This window comes from Etheostoma cragini, chromosome 15 (assembly GCF_013103735.1).
Source record: "Etheostoma cragini isolate CJK2018 chromosome 15, CSU_Ecrag_1.0, whole genome shotgun sequence".
Lineage (NCBI taxonomy): Eukaryota > Metazoa > Chordata > Actinopteri > Perciformes > Percidae > Etheostoma > Etheostoma cragini.
In genome coordinates, this window is record NC_048421.1 from 9,767,148 (window position 1) to 9,777,123 (window position 9,976).

Consider the following 9,976-nt stretch of genomic DNA (forward strand, 5'->3'; position numbering starts at 1 on the left):
GTTAGATCCTTTTTTTTTTAAACATGCTTAATCCACCTGATTCTGTGTAAATAAACAGTAACTTTGTCTGGTGATTCAGGGCTGACTCTTTAACAAAAAAGTCTGTCTGCTTACTGATCCTTTCCAAATGTTGTCAGTGCGCATTATGTAAATGTTTATGTATTCTTGAAATGTCCGTGTGGCAAAGGACGTTCTGACATTAAAATATTTGCTGCAGTTATCGTAGGGGCAGCCAACTTTCTTTCCATCTCTAATGTCAATTTTCAAGTAAATGCACAAAGCTGAGAAATTATCAGCCACACAGGAATATTCTTTAACTTTACAAGCAAGAGTACCACTGAACTGAGTTTGTTATTCAATATGTGACTGTTTGTAATTCCTGTGCATGTGGGATTTAAACGCAGCAAAATGTGTAAAGGAAGCAGGACGTTGCTCATTTCCACATCACAAACCTAGTTTGCCATGTGCTAAGGTTTTTTCACATGTCTACAGAACATTCCTAATTCTGAAATATACAGGTTGCAAAATTTACACCTGTACAATCTTGCATATGTCAGTTTATAGATGGGCCGCAAATTTGAAATTTGTTGAATGTGCTCCAGGGTCATGGGGTCAGACCTTCATGTCCACCTTTCTTCTTCCTCCTGTCTCTATCAGTTGTCTCTCACAGTTTTCCGGTCACTGGTTGTTGTTCTACATATGAAATGATGAAAGTTATTATTTTTAAGTGCATGCATGGGGTTATTAAACACAGATACAACAAGATAAAAAAAATGCATGCCATGTCTTAGTATGCAGGGAACCAGTATAATGTAGGTAACTCTTATATAGAATACCACAGAATGTTATGTGATGTATTACAATTAAATCACATCATATATAGCTAGATAGCTAACAACATTATTTTGTCAAGAAAAACTTAAAACCATTCCATTATCACTTGTTTAATGATATTTAGGATTTTAGGTTAAGCAGCAAGGAAAAGAAATACATTTAATTGTCCTTTTCCCCCATAAACCGTGGAAGCTACAATATAAACTCCTTTCCTATAACTCCTAACACCATAAGTTAGGAAGGTTTTAAGTGGCCAAATCCTGAAGCTGAGACAATAACTGCTCTCCACAAATACTGGAGACACTGATTTTTCCACCAAGTTCTACCATGGTTACCATGTTTTATTTCACCATTTCATTTCTATGCTTCTATAACATTGTTTTACAAGTTATTTCAATGGCTAGAAGTCTGTCTTATTCAACTATACAGATATACGTTAAATAACTGTAAATGAAATGTTAATACCCATACTGTTTATTACAGTAATGAACCAGAAAATAAAATTATGGTATTTTATTGGGCATTTTGTGGTGAGTAACTGTAAAAATATCTAACAGTGTAGCAACCATAAGCATCTATACCTAAATTTAACCTTCTATGTCTACACGTGTGCCACAGCATGTGCGTGAGTAAATATTTAATTAATTGTATTTAATGTGACATGGCAACTAGTGTAAACATTAGTGTGTATGACAAGCGCAAATATGATCTAATGGTCTCTATGTGTCTATTGTAAAGATGTGTGTATGGCCTATTTTCTCAAAATAGGCCACAGATAATCTATTGATACACAGAACAAACATGACCTGGAATAATGCCACTTGTCACTACGTAGCAACCATAAGCATCTATACCTGTGCACTGCATTTAGAGTAAAACGTTTAATTAAATTGTATTTATCGGGATGTGGCAACTAGTGTAAACATTAGTGTGTGTGACAGGCAAAAATGTAATGGTCTTTATGTGTCTATTCTATAGATGAGTGTATGTAGCCTATTTTCCTTGAAATAGGCCACAGACAATATATTGATACACAAAACTAACAAATCAGACCTGGAATATTGCCACTTGTCGCTACCTAGCAACCATAAGCGTCTATACCTAAATTCAACCTTCTGTGTCTACACGTGTGCCACAGCACGTGTTGTGCACTGCATGTAGAGTAAAACATTTAATTAAATTGTGTTTGTGTCATGGCAACTAGTGTGAACATTAGTGTCTATGGCACAAATATGGTCTAATGGTCTCTATGTGTCTTTTCTATAGATGAGTATAGAGGTGTATTCATGTCATGTATTTCTATTTAGGTATGCTTTTCATTGTTAGCACACATGGCATCTTCATGTTGAAATTAGAGCAACAACATGGGATAAAAGGGAAAACCTGGCCAAAATAACAAAATATGAACAGGTAAGCATCATGGTGCTTCTTGTCTACTCTATTTCTGAGCAACAGTATTTAAATTCAGCTGGCAACATGGACATATGCATTCTCTCTTTGTAGTGAGTACTAGGCATAATACAAATAGGCATTACATACACACACACTGTTGCACTGCAAAAACAAAAATCTACCCCTGTCCACCTTTTTCTCAGCCTTCATTGACCTTTATTCCTGTGATATCAGGTATCAATCATCCACAGGTCAGTGCCTGTCATAAGCCTCATTAGACTCGCAACTTGAATGATTTCACATTAGGCTCACTTAGTGTTTTTACTACTGATAACTAAATAAAAGTAAGTTAATATTCGTAATCACAACATATAAATTGAGTTGCTTTTTGCCAGCGTGCAAATGGATGCTGATGGACAAATGGACAGATAACATACTGTGGTGGTGATGCAGTTAATCTGTGATGCAGTGAAGACCTAATTAAGAGTTGCTTTAATGAGACTATAACTTCACATTTAGACGTGAGGCTTATTTCAAATTTTCTTTGGTCACACCTCCAACTGAGTGGTAGTTGGGATCTTACCAGACACAGTCATTCAGTACTAATGCAAATCTTTAGTATGACTTTTATACAAATAAAAATACAGACATGGTATTTTGTATGTGACCCAGATATTAGTTTGTAGGGCATTATTAGTGTCTACCAATTGGGTCATGGGGAAAGCTCAAATCACATGTATGGGAAAAGTGGGCCATTTTGTGATTCAACAGTTTCATCCTACACAAATAATTGAACATATTCGACTTGAATAACACACACGTAGTTGTTGTAATTTGGCAGATATTGTAACATAACAGCGGTGACATCAAGTAAATAATGCATGTGCCAATAGAAGGCTAAAGGTTGTACAATTTCCTGTCCAGGTAAGATAAGTATGACATTAGTGTGTGTGCACATAATAGTGTGTTTCATTCAACATTTTTCACTGTGGATATTGTTTATTCCTAAATTACTTTGACCCATTTACAGCTGGGGAATCAGCCACAAGACAGGAAGAAGCTTATTAACTCACTGTTGGACAGAATCACTCAAATCCCTTTGACTGATTTACTGTGTTTTTACCTTATTTGATGTTAACTTAATGTACACAGTCTTGATTCTGCCATAGAGTTTGTCATTGAACTAGTTTGGAATAGGAAGGATAGTTACAAATTGTAACTCCAGATTATATGAGTATAGGTGTAGCCCTGTAAGAGCTGACGCTATTGGGTTAATCCCTTTGCGCAGTCGTGAAGACTTTCTTTCCCACCCTTGCATCCTGCACAGGGTTCAACTACGTCCACAGATACAGTATATAACCTGAGTGGACCCGTTGTTCATCTCCCAACATCAGCGTTTTCGTTCAGCCAATGTTGTTGGAGAAGGTGGCGCGAATCTTAGAGGGCTACGCCTATACTCACAGAATCTGGAGTTCCAATTCCTAATTATTGTTCCGTTTTGTGTAGGCTTTGTTAATACAGTCAATGCCACCTGCAACAATGGTCTACAAGCGTGACATAGACCAACTCCTCTCCTTCATTGCACTGACAGGTCAATGCATTAAATAATATGTTATTTAAATAATGCTCCGTACTGTAAGCCTGATTGATAGCTTTGCACAGCCAGCGAGACAGACATTGTTTTAAAAGGGCGGGAGTGCTCTCTGTAGTGCACGAACAGCTGCTGTGTTTGCCTGATGTCTGCCATGCGTAACACGTACTGTGATAACATGCGCACCAGACATAGCCGGTGGAAAGCTTCCTCTACGTCGTTGCCATGAGGTGAAGGAAAAGAAACCCTTGAGAGAAAACCCCTTCGACCTTGTTAAAACTTTCAGCATGAATGAAGGGTTTGGCTGTAAGGGGGCTTTGCTCCCCTCTAATAGAGAGGCAGGACAGTGAAACTGACAGCACACGTTAACCACTCACTCTTTTGGCTGTCGTCAGGGCGAGGAGAAGCCTTGTTTTTTTTCAAGTGCATAAGTTCGCACAAGGGGCAGGGGGCAAGATGTGAGCTCTGCAACTTCTCCCACATACTGGCGTTGGAAGGCGGACCACCGCCCTGCTTTACACGCCATAGTAGAGAGGGCAATGGGCAAGCTTAATTTCTTCAAGCGATCCCGTCCAAGCCCACAGCCGCTGGCCTATCACCGGGGGATATCGCACCATTCAGCTGTGACAGTGCGTCCTCGCGCCACGGCAGTTGCCAAGCAGGCCTCGACAGTAGTTGAATCAGAGTCGGGAAGCACTCATGTGCTCTGGTGCCACCAGAGTGACTGGCAGGGTCTCTTCCCAGATGTGTTATTAGCTTTGACATCCATGAATACATCTGTGTCAGGCTTTTCCATGCTACGCCGGGCTCTGTGAGCGGAGGCGTGCATGTCTGTGCCACTCTCCATGAACTGCCTCTTCGGTTGCTTGGCTCATATGGGAAGTGGCCATCTGTAGGTGGGGCCCAAATAGCCTATCAGTATCTATGGGGCCATCCAAGAGCTCACGTCTCACCTGTGCGGGTAGCTGTGCCATGTAGAGCCAGGTAATGAGGCCCTGGGCTGCACATTGGTGCAAGCGGTCTGTAACCTGCGCACATACCGGGTCTCGGGGGAAGGGAGGTGTTGGCTTCCGGTGTCTGAAGAAGGTGGCTTTCGGCAGCAAGATGGATGCCAGGCTTTGCTCCAGAAGCGGGGCCGAAGGATACCCCGACTCTGTGTTAACATGAAGCCAGGTAAAGGATGTGTACTGGGAAACCAGAGCCTTCAATTCTCCAAACTGGGAAAACCCCTCCTCCATAAATGGCAGAAACCCCGAAAAACACGGCCACAGTGGAGCTCGTTTGGACCGCCACTTACTTGATGATGTTCGGCAAGTCCAAAAAGAGAGCCTTGGCGGTTGAGAGTGGAGCCGCCTGTGGCAGAGGGGGAGATCACCGCGGCGATGCCCCTGGCCCTTCCCTGCTGATCCAGGGTGTTGTTTTGCCGGTCTGCCCAGCTGCCATCACCCTTATTGTCAACCTGAAGCACTTAATGGTTTCCATTAAAGTCAATGTGTGCACTTTCACAGACTGCGGAACGGCTACGTCCCAGCTCTGGCAATCCGCAGCCCTCCGGAGCAGATACGCAGAGCTTCTATTCCGCTTCGCAGCAATTCAGCACACGGCAGATTGGGGGGGACAGGAAGTCGAAACACACCTTCACACACTACACCTTGAAAACAAAGCAGAGAGTTGTTTCCTCTCTACTTCTCTGGATGGGAACAAACTGTTGTTTTTTTGTGGTTCTTTTCTGAGTTTGTGAGATCTCGTAGGTCATCGAGACTTCAGCTGTCAGTCATGACCGCCACCATTCCACAACAAATCCAGACCTGGTGGGTGTTGACGGACGGCAGAGCACTGGCTGTCACCCAGGAGAGCCGTTATGCATCCTGGGGAATTTGGGGTTTAGAGGAGAGCGCCACCTTGGTGTGAGTTGGGCCAAGGCAGGACTCACAGCAAGGGTGGAGGTCCTCTGGCAGGATGTAGCCAGTGTGGCAGCCGGGGCAGAGGCAAAAATTGCTGAAAGTAGAAATCTTCATTCTGCTAGCGCTGAATAAAAAACTGGGAGATGAACAATGGGTCCGGTCATATCATATACAGTATCTGTGGACGCAGTTGAGGCCGGTGCTGGACGCAAGGACAGGAAAGCAAATCTTCACAACTGTGCATGGGCAAAGGGATAAACCCAATAGCATCAGCTCTTAGAGGGCAAAGCATATATGAAATAGAACAGTAGGTATATAATGCAATTTTAGAAATCTTGATGAATGTACATTCAGCCCACAAACAACTTTTATTCACACGTTCTAGCTCTCCTCTCACAACGTTCCCTCATCTCAGCAACAATTGTTGAGGGCAGAAATTAATATTTCATTGTATGTGGTTGACTATTTTTTATTGAAGTACCATTTAAGTCACTATAAATTCTTTGGTAGGCATTCCCTATGTACAGTGTAATGGCCAATCACAATCATGTGCAAGGTAGACTATATCCTTTATCTTAAGTCAGTGTCTGAATTGGTTGTCAGGTTTTGAAGAAAGCCTAGTTACACAAAAGCCTGCATTATCTGTATTGAGAAGTATTCCTCTGCAGAAATTAATCTAACCCTTCAATGCTTCTACTAAATTTCAATGAAAAATGATTAACAAAAATGTATATACAAAAACAACTGAAGATCGCCTACCATGAAATTATAAGCCAGAGTGAAATCAGTGAGAAAGGCCAAGTTACAGGGGTTTGTATACATGCTGGCTCCTAACAGAAATTCCCATGAACAGCAGAGATGAAACACCCGATCTTTCTGGGAAATACCCATGTGCAGTTCAGAGTAAACTTCTGCGTCATACCTATCAAGGGAGTTCTGACTTACTGTTGGACCTGGGTGACTTCAGGCCTCTTCTAGTTGAACCCCTCCATAGCACTCCCCAAGTGGCTTGCCTTGCCCCACCCAGTCTTTGTAATGTGAAAGAACTGCTGACAGCTTCCAACATACGTGTAAACTCTCAGCATCTCTGGCAGAGAGCTCGGCAGGATGCAGATGTCCTCTCTGCTGATCTGTGCTCACATATTAGCATGCTTTGCCAGGATAATCTAACACAGTCAGTGATGCTGAACGGCATTGACATTTATAGTTTTCTTATTAAACTCTATGACTTTTATTAAATTGAATAAATTCTGATCATTGGGGAAATACTGTACATTAACAGTCAGACTAATTGTGCAAAGCAGACATTTTGTTTAACAGGACTTGTTTTCCAGTCATCTGAGTGCTGAGATAAGCTTCTTGGAGAAAAACATTCACCAGCTGTTTTAAAGAGTGCCAAAAAATAAAAAAGAAGGTGATGCATATTTGGGGTAAATTGGTCATGAAATCCTATTTTATCGGTCAAGAGACTCAACAAGGTCCTTAAATAAATACAAACTGGATGACTGTACGTGATTCATGTTACACAGTAATGACTTTGCCACTGCCAGATCAGACAACTAGTTCATAATCATCAGTGTCTTTTTGGGTACTCAGATTTCCTAGAAAGCAAAGGTTCAGTTCCATGGAACTACTGTTTTTTAGCACACCTATGCAAACAGTGCCTGTTCAAATCAATTAACCATGCAGGCAAAAGGACTCTTTGCGGGATAAGCATCCATCCATTAAATGCTGTAAATCTTTGATTCATTAAAGCAGTTAAATTGACATTTTTCAAGCAATGCAGTTCAGCTCCTTGTGGCCCATCCAGCAGTGCATCACCAGCATTCCCACAGCAGTTTTCTTTTAAAATTTCATTCTATAGTTTTTATTAAATGTACTCTTTAAATATGTTATACTTATTCCTAAATGCATTGTAAAATATGTAAAAGTAATTGAGTGGATTTTTTTGAACACCATAGTCAATACTCAACTTTAACGGGACACCATGGAAATAGACAACATGACATGCTGTTCCCTTTGCTGGGAGGATCTTGTTTTGTGAGATCTACCAATATGCTCGGGGCCTGTCCCTAAAACCTCTCCAACTGTCAAGAGTATGTCGTTTCTGATTAAAAGAATTATCTGGAAAAACAGACACATTTCTTCTGTTGAGACATTATCTGACTAAAGCTTAAAACCTGTTCTGTCAATCTGGCTTTAGTGGAGTCTAGTTTGGTTTTAACCCATGCATACAGTCCTAATCATGACTTAATAATCCTTACACCAAATGCCAGTCTACAGCCCGGCACCAAGAACTCTACATGCCTTATTCAAAGCAGTATGCTCAGTTTTCATTTATTTAAGTAGGAATTTTTAGAAATAAAAACAATAATGGAAAAACGGGTCCTAGTAGGAGACGTGGAAAAACCTACATTTAGCTCTTATGTTTTCTTTTTTAAATTGCATCAGTTATTATTCATAAGGGAGTGAGAAGGAAGGAAGAGACAAAGTATTATTATCATTACTGGTATTACTAGTGAACAATGATTTATGATGGCAAATCTCCTTATAATCTCCTTAAAGCTTCAAGGTTTACCTGTTAGGATAACTAGACCTGCACTGCCCCCAAATGAACAATTGGGGGACTTTTTTTCACAATTTCCCAAACAAAGCTGAAAAAGCATTAAAAAAAAAAGGAATGCCAAATTAGGGCTGTAAACCATGATAGCCAGACCCAGATGCCTGTCAGTCAGCCTGTAGTTCACAATGTTTAAGGATTGTGATTACAGTATGAAGTTGGGATTCCAGTTTCAGTCACTTTATTATCCCAAATGCAAACCTTGACATGCAGTCAGGAGTGTAAGATAAAAAAGAAACACATTCAAGCAACATACAGATAGACCGGGCAACAATACAAAGACATGTGTACAAGGGTTTTCTGTATGTAATGCACACAACACAATTCATCACCACTGGAGCAATCTCTAAAAACAAAAACATAAAAGCACTACATTACTTGTGCAAATTAAGCTAGTTGTGGCACATAGGAAAAAGGAGTTTTTATCACTCCTATTGCTATTGAACCGAGGTAACCTAAATCTGCAACCTGAGGGGAGTTTTACAAACTCAGAGTGCTGGGGGTGATTTGTGCTATTTAATATAGACCGGGCTTCGAGAAGTACTTGTTGGTTGAAGATAACCATCAAGGGGGTTGTGAGAAAGCTATCACCTTGCCAGCTACCTTTACAACATGGCTGAGGTGTTTTTTGTCCCTAATGTTCAGGTTACCGTACCAAGCAATCGTGGCAAAAGTCAGAACCGATTCAATAAAAGAAATATAAAATAAGGACCTAATTTTCTTATCTGCATTGAAAGTGTTTGACTTCCTACAGAAGGAAGGATGGAGTAGAGGTACACCTATCTCACATTGTAAGACCTATCTTCACAGTGCTGCAGAGTAGGGTACACCTGACAAGAAAATGTAGAATACTCAGGCCAGCTGAGCATTACTGTCCATTACAAATATCGCCACCTTCCCATCTACCAGCCAAAAATGAACATGAGGAGACCTCTGGAAACAGTGATACATGTCTTTGCGTGTCATTTAAACATCCCAATTGAAGACATAATCCATTGATCATGACACAAACCAAACAGATGTAGACTTGTAAATCTTCATTGGGAAAGGACACATTGGTGTTACTTTCCAACACGACGCAAAAGGCCAAACACCACCCCAATACCCTGTTATGATTGTGTTCATAGGTCTGCACCCCATTATGAGTTAAGTGTAGACTCTGACTTACTATGACAATGTTTTATCTCCCTAAAGAAATAGTATATAGGTAGAAGTGTTCATGTTATTTACTTATTTATCCATCTCCATCCATCTTCAACCGCTTATCCGGTATCGGGTCGCAAGGGGAAGCAGCTCCCTTATTTATTTATTTTGTGAAAAAAGTGAAAATCCCCTCATGAGCTGAGGAAAGCTTCTGTTTCAAATCTGAACTTCAGTAACTCAGGGCTTTGGGCCTGAATTATTTTTAATTGTCGGTTACAGTGCTTGTTGGTATCCAGCAGCATCAGCCCAGTGCTAAGGTTTTGCCTCCATGTCAATCCCAGCTGAGATTCCAATAGAGACATGTGGCCACATGGGGAAGCCCGGATGCTATCACATGGGCGCCTACATTCAGGAAACTAAGTTGCAGTTGTGTTCGCTTTATGTCTGTGACTACACACATACACCATATAACCACAAGGTGGTAGACTTTAG